The sequence below is a fragment of the Oryctolagus cuniculus genome, chromosome 9 (genome assembly GCF_051225735.1).
Source record: "Oryctolagus cuniculus isolate XC-2025 breed Fujian yellow rabbit chromosome 9, ASM5122573v1, whole genome shotgun sequence".
In the NCBI taxonomy this organism is placed as follows: domain Eukaryota; kingdom Metazoa; phylum Chordata; class Mammalia; order Lagomorpha; family Leporidae; genus Oryctolagus; species Oryctolagus cuniculus.
In genome coordinates, this window is record NC_142875.1 from 22,313,933 (window position 1) to 22,331,863 (window position 17,931).

A 17,931-nucleotide genomic window follows, 5' to 3' on the forward strand; every position below is an offset into this window, starting at 1 on the left:
CCTCTATTTATAGGCAATGTTCTTTTTTCACCTAGAAATCTTTTATTTAAGGTATACTAACTTCATGCATTTCATATATACAAATTTAGAAACACAGTGATTCTTTCCATCTTCCCCTCTCTCCCACCAGAACTCCACCTTCTTCCTCCTCCCTCTCCTATTCTCATTCTTATTTTTTACTAATATATCTATTTTCAATCAACTTTATACACATAAGATTAAACCTACACTGAGTAAGGAGTTCAACAAATAGTATGGAAAAAAAATGTTCCTTTATAGTCAAGACAAGGGCTGTTCAAAATCATCCCATCTTCTATAGATTACCTTTTGGGTTCTCTGTTAGTTACCACAGATCAGGGAGAACATATGGTATTTGTGTTTTGGAGATTGGTTTATATTAATTAATATATTAATTTTGTTGAGTTTTTAATATCCATATACTAGAAACCTTTCTATTTACAGTCAATATTCAGTTTAAAATAAAATAGCATAGTGTGAAATTATTACAGAAATTGTAGATATTAGCACTCATCTATAAACTTTTTTAATAACTCTTGATATGTTACCTCACATCTTGAAGATGTTCTGTCAAAATTCTTTACATAATATGCAGTTGTTCCAATAGTGTTTACCTCATTTAATTTTGTGATTCATTTAAATCTATTGTTATGAAGCAGATATTGTGGCAGAACATGATAACCTGACACTTGGAATACCTGCATCCCGTATATCAGAGCGTGGATTCAAGTACAAAGACTCTGCTTCCAATCTAATTTCCTGCTAACACATCTTGGGAGGTAGCACATAATGACACAAGTGTTTGGACCCCCCCACTGCCCAAGTTTGAAACCCACATGGAGGCCATGGCTCTGAGCCCAGCCCTGGCAGTCATAGACATCTGGGCAATTAACCAGTGGATGGAGGTTCTCTCCCTTGTCCCCTGCCCCACCTTCTTTGCTCTGCTCTTCAAGTGGATGAAAATAATAATAGGTAAATATCTACAAAGAAATCTGTCATAAATATCAGCAACTGACATGAATTTGAAATGAGTAAAAACTCATTATTAATATAATTAATTAATATTATATATTATAATAATATAATAATTAATATAAAAGTGAAAAAGATGAAACACACAAATGAATATTCCCTCATCTATATTGCTAATTCACATATTATATCTATTTGTGGAAAAATATGAAAATTGAATTCTACCAAAAGAATATTATTCAGTCCTTGGGCCCTGCACCCCATGGGAGACCAGGAGAAGCACCTGGCTCCAGCCATTGGATCAGCGCGGTGCGCCGGCCGCAGCGTGCTGGCCGCGGCGGCCATTGGAGGGTGAACCAATGACAAAGGAAGACCTTTCTCTCTGTGTCTCTTTCTCACTGTCCACTCTGCCTGTCAAATAAAATAAAATAAAATAAAATAAAATAAAATAAAATAAAAACTGAATTACACTATATACAAGAAAATACTTTATAAATGTATTACTTAAGACTTTAGGTTTTGTACCTTTTTCTGAGTTGTGAAAAACATGCATACAAAAGCAGACAATCTCAAAGTATAATGAAGCATGTATTATTCATTTTTCTAACAAAACTACATTTGTGAGAATTATAAGTCATAAAAGACAAAAAATGCAATCATAAATAACTTCAAAAATAATAGGCCTTGGAGAAGGTGTTGCAGTGTAGTGGGTAAAGCCACTGCCTGCAGTGCAGGCATCCCATATAGGTGTTGGTTGTAGTCCTGGCTGCTCCACTTTCGACCCAGCTTTATGATATGGCCCCTGCACTTGGTTGGGAGACCCATATGAAGCTCTTGGCTCCTGGCTTCGGATCAGCACAGCTCTAGTAGTTGCAGCCATCTGGGGAGTGAACCAGCTGATGGAAGACCTTTCTCTCTCTCTCTCTACATCTGACTCTCTGTAACTCTGCCTTTCAAATAAATAAATAAATTTTTTTTTTTTTTTTTAAATAGGCATTGAGGGACCAGCCCTGTGGCGCAGCAGGTTAACTCCCTGGCCTGAAGCGCCGGCATCCCATGTGGGTGCTGGTTCAAGACTGGACTGCTCCACTTCCCATTCAGCTCTCTGCTATAGCCTGGGAAAGCAGGGGAAGATGGCCCAAGTCCTTGGGTCCCTGCACCCATGTGGGAACCTGGACGAACCTCCTGGCTCCTGGCTTCGGATCCTCCCAGCTCTGGCCCTGCGGCCAATTGGGGAGTCATGGAAGACCCCCTCTCCCGCCACCGCCCCCCCACGCTTCCCTCTCTCTGTGTAACTCTAACTTTAAAAAATAATAACAATAATAACAAAATGCCTTGATAATTGATGACTTAAAATCACAATGAATCTTACACAGCATGTTTTTCAAAAGGGTTAAAAATGTCAACAATTCGGTGATAGGAGAGTTATAGAAAAAGTATGACCAGTCATTATTTCTAAAAGTGGAATCAGGGGCATTTTATTTTTACTTCTTTTCTGTCCCTGTGTTTTCTTGTATTTCTTTAGTGACTGTCACAAAGATTAAAACAAGAAAAAAATAATTTATTTTTATTTTTCAGCTACCTGGTTTTCTTCAGGTTTGGTTCTACAGAAATCACATTTAATTAACTGTATATTTGCAACTAAGCATGGCTTTAGGAAGGAAGGAAGTCTTAAGGAAACAAAGGAATAAACTAAATTAATGAAAAAATAAATTTATAGCTTTTGAAAGATATAAACAGACTCAACCCAATCTGAATACAAAACTGAATCTGTCCTTGGGTCTATGAGCAAGATACTAAGGAGTAGGCCTTAAGGCATTGGGTTCACAGGATTCAGCAAAATTGCTATTCAAATTCTGTTCCTTCAACTAAGAAAATGTTGAAACCTCAAGTCAGTCATTTTGCCTCTTTAAAACTCAGATAACTCTCACTGTAAAATCAATTAGATAATAGTAATTGACTGAAAGTCACCTTACTTGTCACAAGGATTAATTAAAATAATGGATACAAAGAAGCAGTGAGGTTTATTCCTGTTTTCTCTTTTATGAAACCAAAATTTCAAAGGTAATGATATTCATTGTAAATGTCTCTCCCTGCCTGCCCTTATTCCTCTGTTTGCTCATTGAATATGTAAATGCAAACTACTTCTAGGTTTTACACCTGTGTTTTTGGCTGCTTTCTAAAGATTAGACTGATTGAATTAAATTCTTTTCAGCAGAAGGCTAGCCATTCATTTTGAACTTTCTCACACAGTGCTGAAAATTACTAAGATTTTACTTTTGTATTCTAGAATTATTCTTTTACTATAAAGATTGCTGATTTTAAGATGAAATCTGCTTCACCTAGTCCTGTCATCTGTTGCTACTTGATGTACTTGAGGTATTTTGTACTTAGTGTGGGTCTAGGTGATGAATGTAAGACAAAACTCATTTATCTGTAACATATATGCATTTTGTGGTATGCCAACTATATTTCAGTAACATGTTTAAAATAAAATGAAATAAGTGTAGATATAAAAATAACAAAATTAGACAAGAGTGTCATAAATTCAAAAAAAGAAACATAAAAATCTTTCTTTTGTAGATAACATTTTTTTTGACAGGCAGAGTTAGACAGTGAGAGAGAGAGAGACAGATAGAAAAGTCTTCCTCTCGTTGGTTCACCCCCCAAATGGCAGCTCCACCTATCCAAAGCCAGGAGCCAGGTGCTTCCTCCTGGTCTCCCATGCAGGTGCAGGGCCCAATCACCTGGGCCATCCTCCACTGCCTTCCCGGGCCACAGCAGAAAGCTGGCCTGGAAGAGGAACAATCAGGACAGAATCTGGTGTCCCAGCCGGGACTAGAACCTGGGGTGGCCAGCGCCGCAGGCAGAGGATTAGCCAAGTGAGCCACGGCGCCGGCCTAAGGTACTGTAGATAACATTTAAAAACTGTAAGCATGACACAAAAATTACTATTCATAAGTTCTGAGTGACCACATTGGGTGAGATCTAGAGGACACGCTGGCTGAGGAATGCACACCTGAGAGCTGTGCAAGGTCATTACAGAGTTCAATGGCAGCAGGAAATACAAAGGAACTTATTCAAGACTGAAGACATGGCTAAGGGAAGCAAATTCCTTATAATTTACTTACAAATTTTTCGTAAGTTTGAGATGGTTTAAAAATAAAAGCATAAAAAATTAAATTATTCAGACAATTTGAATATTAACTGATGGCAGCAAACTTACTGTGCAAAAGTTAAGGTTGTGTATCTATCTAAATAAGGGAAATTAGATTAAAAATATTGCCCATGAGCGAGACATGAAAGAAGCTGGTGCAAAGGAAAGAACCTAAGTTGCCCATAAAAACAGAACTTTTGAAAAGTAGTTTTAAAAATGAATCACTATGTTTAGTCAATAAAATTGTATGGTATGCAAATCTAGCCAGAGGCATCAAACTGGAAGCAAGGCATCAAATTCCATTAGCTATAAAGTTATCTTGTTGCAGTTAATAATGCAATAGTTAGCCCCTACCAATAAATAAATAAGTGAGCTCAGATTTTACTGGAGAGCTTCTCTTTTCTTCTGGGAAACAATGGGGGAATTGAATAAACATCCCAATCTCATATGAATCATAGTATTGCAAAACCAAATTTATCTTAAAAAATTTGTACGCAGAAAGTTGTATAAACTAAATCCAAGAAGTTTAGTTTATTTGGTATGATTCTATATGCAGAGAAAAACAATGGAATTTTCTAAGTCCAGGTGAAAGGTAAAATGCTTTTTTGAAGAATCAGACAAGATGTCTAAAAAATCTACTTATATTCTTTACTGAAATAGTAATGGGCTATTAATTCCTTTTAGTGATCAAATATTTAGAAAGGGAGTCCATCAACAGAATGATATTTTGATGTATGTTATAGACATATTAGCATATAGAATATCATTTTTCATGCTCAAAATATAAGAAATTGTGCAATCTTCTGAATTGTATTGGAAATGGAAGTGTGTTTAGACTGTATGGATAGGGTCAACATATCCCACAATAGTGGTTTATTTTTAGAAAAATATTTTAAGAAATTATCCTTATTTTTAACTTGTCTCAGAGCCAGTTGTATAGGAAATGAGTATCTGGAAAATAGGAGAGTCCTTTCAGATAGGAATTTCGCTTCTGATTTTCTCAGCACATGTAGCTTCTTCATTATTAATAATTAGTATACTCCTTAGTATCTCCCTTATTATTATTTCCATCTTTATGACAATCAACCTTGAACTCTTTTTTGCTCCTGCTGCATTTTGCTCTTGCTTGCAACTCTTCCCTCTGATTCTTTCCTACCACAGGGTCATTGCATAGGCAGGTAGTGATCTGGAATATACATAAATTGTGTCATAGAAATAATAAAATTTTTTTGAATGACAGTTTCTAGTAACCTCCGACTGTGGTCTGCCATTCCTGAGTGCTACAACACCAGAAAGCACTTGAACCTGACTGTACTGAACTTTTAAGATTTACTTATTTATTTAATGGCAGAGTGACACACACACACACACACACACACATGCACATATACACACACACAGGAGAGAGCGATCTTTTTGGCTCTCAGCTCATTCTTCATTGTTTTACAATTCTCATTGTGAAAGTCTATTTCTGTTTCTGGCTTTCATCTATGTAAAGTGCTACTTAATATCTCTGGCATTTACTATGATGTGGTTCTATCCAACTGTGTGTTTATATTCAAAACATATACATTCACATCACTATCACAGAACATAACAGAAACATAAAATATAAGCAACTGGAAATATTTGTTCAATATCACTGTCAAAAATTCCAAATTTTTTTTACCCTTGATAGCATCCTTCAAAAACATGACTTCATAATAATATTCCAGGCTTGCTGCACAAAGGTGCCCTCTATGCAAAGTTGGATGAACTCCAGGAAGTTTATATGCTGTTGTTGGCACAATATACAGATTTATATATCATTCTTTATTTTGACAGTATGCTGACATGGAGTTGAGCCAACACACAATCCTTGCATAGTGCATGTGGTTCTGCCCCTGTGAGAAGCTGAAATTCGGTACCTTTATGCTTGTGCCTCACAAAAGGAAACAAGAAAGCAATAGAGAAGATTGAATGAGTTATAAGCTTTATTCACGATTTCTTTCACCGCAGACTGGAATTCTTATTATTTTTGGGTCTCCTGGTTGAATAGCAGGAGGTCAAATCTGACTTCAGTACATTCATGGTGAGGCTGAACTCTGGAATAACACAGATTTTCTTTCATCTCATTCTCTCCCTCCCATGGTTGGTTTACCCTGATTGTCAGCCCCAGTTCAGTAGCATAAAGATTTGAAGCTATTTCTCACAAGTAGTTCATCCTAAGTGATTAACTATTAAGCCAGAAAATATTGAGTTAAAACTCATAAGAAATATCTTGCTTGCTCTTCACTGTTATAATCATAGTCTTTTTTTTTTTTTTTTTTTGACAGGCAGAGTGGACAGTGAGAGAAAGGTCTTCCTTTGCCATTGGTTCACCCTCCAATGGCCGCTGTGGCTGGCGTGCTGCGGCTGGCACACTGCACCGATCCGAAGCCAGGACCCAGGTGCCAGGTGCCTCTCCCGGTCTCCCATGTGGGTGCAGGGCCCAAGCACTTGGGCCATCCTCCACTGCACTCCCTGGCCACAGCAGAGAGCTGGCCTGGAAGGGGGCAACCGGGACAGAATCTGGCGCCCCAACCAGGACAGAACCTGGTGTGCCGGCGCTGCATATTGAGCCGCAGCACCGGCCATAATCATAGTCTTAATAAATTGTTTCATGTATTTCAAAAAGAAAAACCAAAAAATACTTTACAAAGTTTTTTTTTTGTAATATGGTCTTAACACATTTATTTCACTATCTAGAAGTGTAATGATTTTTAAGATGTAGAGTTTCAAAAAAGGTCAAACTTTTTATCCAAAAAATAAGATTACTAGGATCTATATTAATCTGACAAAAATGAAAGAATAAAAATCACATTCACTGTACATAGGCAAATGTAATTACTGTTAAAATATTTTTATCCCATAATAAAAATAAGAGCAATATGTATCAGTTTGAAAGCACCATGCAAAATCCTTTCATTTCATTTTTTTGAAATAACTTCTTTGACAATGTTTAATCTTATCAAAATGATAAGTTCAACTCTCTTCAGAACTGAATTTCATTTTAGTATGATAAAAAGAAGTTACTGAAGTGGTTATCATCACCAAAATCAAGGACTTTGGAATATATTTATCTTCTTGCATAGGAATATCAACTCTAGGTGTGACGACCTGAGTTCTCAAATGTCTTATTTTTTCTAACTGTGCACTGTAGCTGGAGAGGAGACCTACACTCTTGTCTACAGATTAGTATACAGATAACCTGGATAGACTTAATGACTTTGGGCAATTTATCTTCACAAAACCAACCCTGAGTTCCAAGTATATAGAGTTTGGATCAAGTGAATTCTGACAAGTGACTTTTTATTTTATGTCACCTCTACATAAATTGCATTTAAATATTTGGGTATTTTGATGAAAATGATTGGATATGTGCAGTTGCCTATGAAATAAAGTTCTGAACCTGGACACTGTTGATATTTTGGGTTAGTTAATTACCTGTTTGGGGGGCTTCCCAGTACATGTTTGCAGCATCCCTGGCCTCTACTTCCTAGGTGCCAGCAGCAGTGATCATCAAAATGAATTCATCAAAATTGTATCCAGACACTGCCAAATACAGGCAGAGGTAAAATTACTCTTAGTTGGAGAACCTCTACTATAGAAAGAAAAGACGAATGATATGAATAGCTTAAGTGTACCAACAACATTTCTTCAATAAACTTGTTCAGTCTCTGGTGCACCAAGACCAAGTTGTTTAACACTGGAAATGAGGTGTATTTATAAAACATTTCATTTCATTTCAGAAGCAATCCATCTCCATGTGACTCTGTGGCATGCAAAAGGAAATGCAGGTTACTAATGGCCAGTTTGTAAGAGGACTGGTTATTAGTTTCAAAGTTTTTCTTAAATACTTCTTTGAGTAATGTTAAGTACCTGATGAGTTATTCACTTACCTGACTATGGAATTCAGGATCACCCCCTCTACATTTTGTCATTCTCCCTATGACATGTTCTGTCCTCTGTAAGACTCAAAATCCAGTTCATGTCAGTATTACAATATTATATTACATATAAAATCTGTTTTAAAATTTTAGGAAGTGTTCAGTTTTGCTTACTTTAATATAATATCAAAACCAAGAAATTGCTATTGTTACAATCACTAGAACTTTCTTAGATTTCATCATTTTTATCTACAATTTGTGTGTGTTTAAATTTTAAAGGAATTTTATCTCGTTTATAAATGCACAGTCACCACCACAATCAAGATACAGAACTTTCCATTACCATAAGCTGCCCCTTGCTACTATTTTATAGCTATGTCCTTTTCCCACAATCTTCCCAACCACATTCCTAAAAGGCTGCAATTTCAATAACATATACATGTGATTATACAGTACACATTTACACATAATCACTTCTACTAAAGATTTATTTATTTATTTGAGACAGAGTTGAGAAAAAGAGAAAGTGTGTGTGTTTATGAGAGAGAGAGAGAGAGAGACAGAGAGAGAGAGAGAGAGAGAGAGAGAGAGAGAGAATCTTCCATCTGCTGGCTCACTCCTGAAAAGGCAGTAATGGTGGTTTTACTGTTGAAATAGCAATTATGTAAATGATAAAAGTTTAATAACCAGAATCTACAAAGAGATCAAGAAACTCCATAACAGCAAAACAAAACAAAAAACATTTAAGAGATAGGCCAGGGACCTAAATAGACATTTTTCAGAAGAGGAAATCCACACGGCCAACAGACACATGAAAAAATATTCAGGATCACTAGCCATCAGCGAAATGTAAATCAAAACCACAATGAGGTTTAACCTCACCTGGTTAGAATGGCTTACATACAGAAATCAACTAACAGTATATGCTGGCGAGGATATGGGGAAAAAGGCACACTAACCCAGTATTGGTGGGAATGCAAACTGGTAAAGCCACTATGGGAGTCAGTTTGGAGATTCCTCAGAAACCTGAATATAGCTGTACCACATGACCCAGCCATCCCACTCCTTGGAATTTACCGAAAGGAAATTAAATTGGTACATAAAAGAGCTGTCCACACCTCATTGTTTATTGCAGCTCAATTCACAATAGCTAAGACATGGAATCAACCTAAATGCCCATCAACAGAAGACTGGATAAATTATGGGATATGTACTCTATAGAATACTATACAGCAGTTAAAAAATGAAATCTGGTCATTTGCAACAAAATGGAGGAATCCAGAAAACACCATGCTGAGTGAAATAAGCCAGTCCCAAAGGAACAAATATTGTATGTTCTCCCTGATCAGTGACAACTAACTGAGCACCTAAGAGGAAACCTGTTGAAGTGAAATGGACACTATGAGAAACAATGACTTCATCAACCCTTGTCCTGACTGTTGCGGAACAACTTACTATTTTATTCCTTTTGGTATTTTTTTGTTCTACTTAATACCACTGGTTGAACTCTTTAATTAGCACACAATTATTCTTAGGCTTTTAAAATTAACTGAAAAGTGATACCTGTTAAATATAAGAGTGGGAATAAGAGAGTAAAGAGATGTACAATTCGGCACATACTCACTTGGACTTACCCTTGAAGGTAGAGCTAGAAATGTGCCGGGGGATTCCAATTCAATACCATCAAGGTGCATGTACCAATGCCATATTACTAATCAAAGTGATCAATTTCAGTTCATAATTGATCACAATGATAAAATTAAGTGTCAAAGGGATCACATAAATAAGACTAGTGTCTGCTAATAATAACTGATAGTATTTAAAAGGAGAGAATGATCCAACATGGGAAGTGGGATATACAGCAGACTCATAGAATGCCAGATGTCCTAAACAGCACTCTGGCCTCAGAATCAGCCCTTAAGACATTTGGATCCAGCTAAAGAGCCCATGAGAGTATTTCAGGCATGGAAAGCCAAGACACTATGGCAAAAAATAATCTGTGATTTAGATCCCAGCGGAAAGAAGGGGCCATCAAAGAGGGAGATACCTTTCTCTGAAGGGAGGAGAGAACTTCCACTTTGACTATGGCCTTCTCTAAATAAGATTGGAGTTGGTGAACTCAAGAGGCTTCTGTAGCCTTGACAGCTCATGACAAGAGCCTTGGGGGATTACTGACATCATAAATAAGACAACATAAATCAACAACGAGAGTCACTCTGCACCTACTCCCCATGTAGGATCTCTGTCCAAAGTGTGTTGTATTATGCGAATTAACAGTAAAACTACTACTCAAACAGTACTCTATACTTTGTGTGTCTGTGTGGTTGCAGTCTGTTGAAATCTTTACTTAGTATATGCTAAGGAACCTGGAATTTTATCTGGGTCTCTCAAATGGGTGACAGGAGCCCAGGCATTTATGTATCCTTCTGTTCCTTTCCTATGTGCATTAGCAGAGAGTGGAAGCAGCCAAGGCTCCCATCTGCACTCATATGGGATGCTGGTGTCACAGGCAGGGTGTTAATCTTTTGTGTTGGTCCTACAATCTCCTTTTGAGATAATACTTTTTCTTGCAGCATAATTCCCTTGAGATCTAATCCAAGCAATTTCATGTAAAAATAGTTCCTTTCTGTTTATTGTTGATTGGTGTTTTGGGATATGAATTTTCCACATTTTGTTTAACCATTAACCTACTGATAGCCATTTGGGTTTTTTTTTTCAGATTGGTGTTGTTACAAATAAAGTGTCTACAAACAGTCACCTGCAGTTTTTAATATTAACATAAATTTCCTTTTGTGTGGAATAAATGGGTAGGAGTGAGGTTGCTCAGTCAAGAGTATTTCAATATGTTTGCCTGTATGTTTTTGTTTCCATGATAAGCTGCCAAAATATTTTCCAGAGTTTCTCTGCCATTTATATTTAAACTACCAATGCATGAGGAATCCAATTTTCATGCCTGCCAGCATGAGATGACCATTGCATTTCATCAAAGAGTAATTAACTCCATTTTGTTGATAGGCAAGATTAGCAATACATTTGCAAGGTACTTTAGGAGTTGATATTTATTTAAATGATAAATTTTAAATACCCAGGTTTGTAAATAAAATGCAATAAATTTATAAGAAAAATGTATTATTTTTTAATAATATAATGTTCTTTTCCATACATATTATTATTATTTTTTTAACAGGCAGAGTAGACAGTGAGAGAAAGAAACAGGGAGAAAGGTCTTCCTTTTACTGTTGGTTCACACTCCAGTGGTCGCTGCAGCCGGCGGGCTGCGGCTGGTGAACTGCGCCTGATCCGAAGCCAGGAGCCAGGTGCTTCTCCTGGTCTCCCATATGGATGCAGGGCCCAAGGGCCTGAGCCATCATCCACTGCACTCCCGGGCCACAGCAGAGAGCTGGACAGGAAGAGGAGCAACCGGGACAGAATCCATCGCCCCAACCGGGAGTAGAATCTGGTTTGCCGGTGCCGCAGGAGGAGGATTAGCCTATTGAGCCATGGCGCTGGCCCCATACATATTATTTTTACATAATAGCAGGATGACAAAATTTTTCAGAGTTTCTTTAAAAGGAACAAAATTGTCATTGGAAAGTCCATAAATAAAATAAAATAAATAAAATAAAATTTCAGAACCTCAAAAATTGAATACCAAACTAAGATCTAATAGTTACGTAAGTTATAAACTTGGTTTAAAAGGAGAGCTGCAAATCTGTGTAATATGAGGAATAAGCAGGAGTTTAATGGTTGGCACTCTGTTCCTTCCTGTCTGACAGATAGTTGGAGCTGCTTGTGTAGTGCTAGTGCTGTTGCATTGCTGAGATGCAATGAAGGACAAAGTGAACAAATTTTGGTCATACAGGCTAGTGTTTTTTTTTTTTTAAGATTTGTTTTATTTTTTTCAGAAGTCAGAGTTACAGAGAGAGACAGACAGACAGACAAACAAACAGATCTTGGCATACTCCCCAGAAGGCTACAATAGCCAGGGTTGGGCCAGGCTGAAGCTCGAAGCCAGGAGCTTCCCTCTGGGTCTCCCAAGTGGGTGTCATGGTACCAAGCACCCCACCATCCTCCACTACTTTTTCCAGACCATTAGCAGGAAGCAGAAAAGGAGCAGCTGGGGCAGAGACTGGCATCCATATGGGATACCAGCATCGCAACAGTGTCTTTACACACTACACCTCAACACTGGCCCCACTAAGGCTGTTTTCACCACCACTGATTCTTCTCTTGACTTCAACTACATGGTCTTCAGGTTCCTGTAAGATTCCACCCATGGCAAGTTCCATAGCACAGTGAAGGATGAGAACAAGAAGTCATCAGTGGGAAAGGCATCACTGTCTTCCAGGAGTGAGATCCTGCTGATTTCAATGGGGTGATATTTGTGCCAAATATGTTATTGCATCCACTGGAATCTTCATCATTATGGATAAGACTGAGGTTCACTTGTAGAGTGGACCAAAATTGGTCATCATCTCTGCCCCTCTGCTGATACTCCATGTTTGTGAGCGGTGTGAACCTTGAGAGGTATCACAACATCCTCAAGATCATCAGTAATAACTCCTGCACCAGCAACTTCTTCTTCTCCCTGGCCAAGGTCATCCATGACAACTTTGGCATTGTGGAAGGACTTATGATCACTGCCACTAAGTAGACTATGGATGGCCCCTCCAATAAATGGTGATGGAATGACCTTAGTGCTGGCGAGAACATCATCTACACATTTGCTGCCTAGACTAAGGACAAAATCATCCCTGAGTTGAATGGGAAAGTCACTGCAATGGTCTTCTGGGTGCCTACCCCCAATATTTAAGTCACAGACGTGACGTGCCATCTGGTGAAAGCTGCCAAATATTTTGACATCAAGTAAGAGGTGAAGCAGGCATCAGAGGTTCCCTGGGCTACACTGAGAACTGGGATATCTCTTGAAAATTTAACACTGATACCCACTCTTCCACCTTCAATTCGGGAGCAGGCATTGGCCTCAATTCCCAATTTGCAAAACTGGTTTCCTGATATGACCATGAATTTGGCTACAGCAAGAGGATGCTGGATTTTATGGTCCATGTAAGCTTCAAGGAGTGAGATCCCCTATGCCACTGTCCGAAGGAGAGCACCAAAGGAAGAGACTCAACAGGGTGAGAATCTCCTCTCACAGTTTCCATCTCACATCTGCTGGAGAAGGGGAGGGGCATGGGGCGCCCTAACTTTTCATGTTACCATCAATAAAGTCTGCTGCATCCTCCTTCCCCAGAAAGGAATCTGATACTCATTTTCATCAATTTAAGAATTCTTCAACTAGAGGTCAGGGTAATTGGACTAGTCTACACTGCAGTTACTGCAGTGATACTTTTCATCTCCACCACTTTGTTTCGAAGCAATAAAATCCTGCTTTAGCTTAAATAAGTAATTCAACTTAATATGTCAGTATGTTAAGTAACTGTGAAAAGCCAGAGTGTAATTGTACCCTGAACTATATTTATCATTAGTTCTTCAGGGTAAAAAAGGGGTGTTTATATTTTTAGCTATTGTTTAAAAACGTTTTTATTTAATTGACAAAAATAACTGCATATTTATGAAGTACAGTGATATTTAAATAAATGTACACAATAAATATGTGATCATTATATCATGATACCTAGTATAACCATTGACTCAAACAAGCATAATTATTTTTTGTTGAGAACATTAAAAATCCTCTCTACTAATTATTTTAAGTTATTTTCCCAATAAAGACAGCCAAGATGTATTGGGCACTTGATATATGCACTATTATTTAACTTAGCATGTATAAACATTATTTGATTAATTATCAAAACCTTCATAATTTATATTTAAGGTGAAGATTCAGAGTGGTTGAGTTTGGTTCTATAGGACACATTATTATACACCATGCTACATTTTAATTATTTAAACAAAGAGGGGTTTGGGGAAACAAGTTTTGAATGAGTAAAGCCATAAGCTGTAGCAAGTGCTTTATTGAACAGTTTTAAAATCTTTGAAACTCTGGAAAGTTGACAGGAGTTTTCCCTAATCTCTACCATTAAATTCAAATAAGCCTTGAATGATTTTCTGAACAGAATAAAGAGGACTGTTTTATAATATTTCCTGAAAGCATTTGCACTCGTAGTTCATAGGATTTGTTTACTTATAGAGGTAGATTTGGGTTATTTATGAAAAATAATATGATAGCCAGTGCCGTGGCTCACTTGGCTAATCCTCTGACTGCGGTGCTGGCACCCCAGGTTCTAGTCCCGGCTGGGGTGCCGGTTCTGTCCTGGCTGCCCCTCATCCAGTCCAGTTCTCTGCTGTGGCCGGGAGTGCAGTGGAGGATGGCCCAAGTGCTTGAGCCCCACACCCACATGGGAGACCAGGAGGAAGCACCTGGCTCCTGGCTTAGGATCAGCGCAGCGCGCTGGCCGCAGCATGCCAACCATAGCGCACCAGCTGTAGCAGCCATTTGGGCGGTGAACCAATGGAAAAAGGAAGACCTTTCTCTCTGTCTCTCTGTCTCTCACTGTCTAACTCTGCCTGTCAAAACAAAAACAAAAAAAAAAAAAAAGAATATGATAACAATTTACCACCAGGAATTCCTGCTTGAAGTTTTATGAATTTCTATACATAAATCCTGAACAAATATCTATTATTTATTTTCTCAATGAATTGTAATTAAAGTTTTAGTGATCTTGTCACTAGTGAATTTATTGAGTACAAATCACACATTCACATTTATTCATCCACATAAAAGCTAATAGAAATTTTCTTTCTTCTCTAATTTTTCTAAATCAGTTGTCCTCAGAACTCCAATTTTACTAATTACACAAATCAATGTTGGTGTATTACATAGGGGAAATAGTGTCGATTAATTTATTGAAACTTTTTCTATCATAAATTGTGATGCTCATTTTTCAGTTAAATAGAGGATAAGGGTAAAGTCATAGTGGAGATAAAATGAGTTTTTTAAATGTCAGTAATTGTTTCTTTAACATCCTTAGGATGCTAATTCAGTAGTGATTAATTTAAATATAAAAAGTTACAGATCAATAAACACGGGAATGCAGGCATCTCCTGGGGATTCCGGCTTCCTTTCCTTTGGAAATAAAAACCCACAGTGGGACTGTTGGACCGTAAGGCAGTTCTGGTTCTAGATTTCCGAGGAAACTCCAGTTCCCCACAGGGCCGCACTAGCATTCCCATCAACGGTGTAGGAGAGCTCCCCTTTCTCTACATCTTCACCAGAATCTGAGTTTTTGTTCTTTAGCCATATGAACAGGTGTGATAGTATTTCACTGTGGCTTTAATTTCCCTTTCCCTGATTATTTCCGATACTTGTTGTCCAATTGTGTATTTTATCTTCAGACATGGCTACTCAGATCTTTTACCCACTTTTTAAATTGGATTTGGGTGGGGGTGGGTGTTGGGTTGAGTTCTTTCATCTCAGCATCTGGACAGCTTGGAAGTATTTTCTCCCATTTTGCTTCTGTGAAAGATGTCATGGTATTGTGACAGGGACTGCACTGACTCTGTAGACTAATTTTAGTAGTATGGACATTCAAAAACATTAGTTCTTCAAATCCATGACCACGGGATGGCTTTCCAGGTCTTAGTGATCTCTTCTACCCCTTTGTTTCAATTTAGTCTGAGTTATTTTTCAGTTTTTGCTGCTATTGTTTTAATGGGACTGCTTTCTTCATTGAAATGTTACTAAATTTTGCAAGCTAATTTTGTATCTGGCATTTTCACTGAAATCACGTCAGTTGACAGGGTTTTTGTTTTGTAATTTTTGGTTTTTTTTTTGGTGGAGGTTTTAATTTGCCAATGTCCAAGAAATGCCTGCACTCCTGTGTTTATTGTTGCACCGCTCACACAGCCAGGGTGTGGAGTCGACCTGGGTGCTCCGTTGGTGGATGAGTGGATAAAGAGCACATGGTTACCTCTATGTAGTGGAATAGTACTCATCCATAAAAAAGGATGCAGTCTTGTCGTTTGCAGCAGCAGAAATGAGGCAGGAGGACATTGTGTCAGCACAGAAAGAAAACTACTGCATGTTCTCACTTCAGTGTGAAAGCCTAGAAAGCTGATCCCAGAAGAACAGGGTTCACGGAGGCTGGGAGGAGGAGCATGGGCCATGGGTGCCCGGGTGCAGCTGGGTGGGAGGGGTAACTTGGTAGGTCTCTCACTGAACAGTAATTGTGTCTCAGAGTAGCTAATGGGGTTCTGCATGTTCCCAACACAAGTGATCAGCATTTGAGGTGACGGGTATGCTAATTAACCTGGTCATTATATGTTGTGTGCATGCACTGGAATACCACACTGGACCCCATATGGGTATATATATGTGTCACTTGTGAATAAATATACATGTCACTGTCTTAAAAAAAGTTACGATTAAAAAATGTATGGTATGAATTAACAGTGACTTCTAAGGTTTCTGGCCTCACTTTCTATTCTAACTCCCCTCCCTTGGTTGCTGATGGTGTGTATTTCTTTTATCCACTAGAGCATATTAGAGTGAAAGGACAGCATGTCTGATCTTGTATTTTATAGATTCCATAACTTGCTAGCAGGTTGCTTTAGTATTATTTGGCTAAATAAATCATGTGACCATGTTGAGAAACCCGAGATTGCCAGGGATTGTGGGAAAATTTTAGGAAATACAAATGTGTTCTCTAGGGTCTGAGGGTAGCTTCCAGTCAACTGCTAGCATTAAGTTGGGGTTATCAATCCACCAACCACAAGGAAGTAAATTCTGCCATCAATCTTCATGAATATGGGTATAGACTCATCTTCCAGCTGAGCCATAGGGAATCCAACACACTGGTTGCAGCTTTGTGAAACCCTAAGCAGCAGAAGGCACATGTAAGCCACAACCAGGCTATTGACATGCAGAAATTATAAGATAATAAACATCTGCTGTGTTAAGGTACCCAGTTTTTGGTAATATGTCATATCATTATAAAATTAATATGACTTGGGCTAAACATAAAAAGTTAACTTTGTAAAATATTGTGTTTGTTTATTCTTGATAATGGCCTTTAGTGAAGGAAATGGTTTTTTAAAGAAGCTTACTTATTTATTGAAAAATTAGATTTATGAGGAGGGAGGGAGGGACTGAGACAGAGAGAGAGAGAGAGAGAGAGAGAGAGAGAGATTTCATATGCTGATTCACTCTCCAAATGGCTGTATTGCCTGAGGCAAGGAAATACAAAGCCAGGATCCTGGAACTCCATCCAGATCCCCCATATGGGTGACAGGGGCCCAAGTACTTGGGTCATCTGCTGTTTTCCCAGGTGAATTAGTAGGGAGCTGGATCAGAAGTGTAGCAGCTAGGACTCAAAACAGGTGTATGTATGGCATGCTGGCATTATATGTGGCGACTTAATGTGCGCAATGCTGGTCTCAATGAAATAATTTTGAAGAAAGTGACTAATATGTTACTTTCTATCAGACTGCTTTCAAAAAAGAGCAATAATGGAAAACAAGCCTGGGAGACATGATACATTGCCTTAAGAGGAGCTAGAACTAGTGGCAGATCTTAATAGCTAATTGACGAATCATTTCTCATTTGATTAGAAGTTAATTTTAGCCAAGTGGAATTTCTGATATTTTTTCAGGAAGCTATTAGGTAGCCTGATAGGAATTTAGGAGAAGTAACCAGTTCAAATGACAACTGGCAAATGAGGCAACAACAACAAAAAAATCAATGATATACGTGGTAGGACAAAATGATTATTCAATCCCTAGGTAAATGATGGGTTCTGTTAACTGGTGTGTATGTGTGTGTGTGTTTGTGTGTACCCTGCTGTCAAAGGTAGCTGCTTCTCAGTCCATGTGCATTAGTTATCATATGGAAATGAATCTACTCTTAGCTATATT

At 38.1% G+C, this 17,931-nt stretch overlaps 1 pseudogene; it reads left to right on the plus strand.

Annotated features, from left to right (window-relative positions):
* The first annotated feature begins 12,290 nt into the window (after positions 1 to 12,290).
* On the plus strand, positions 12,291 to 13,140 carry LOC127492002 (glyceraldehyde-3-phosphate dehydrogenase pseudogene; annotated as a pseudogene).
* Positions 13,141 to 17,931: the final 4,791 nt, after the last annotated feature.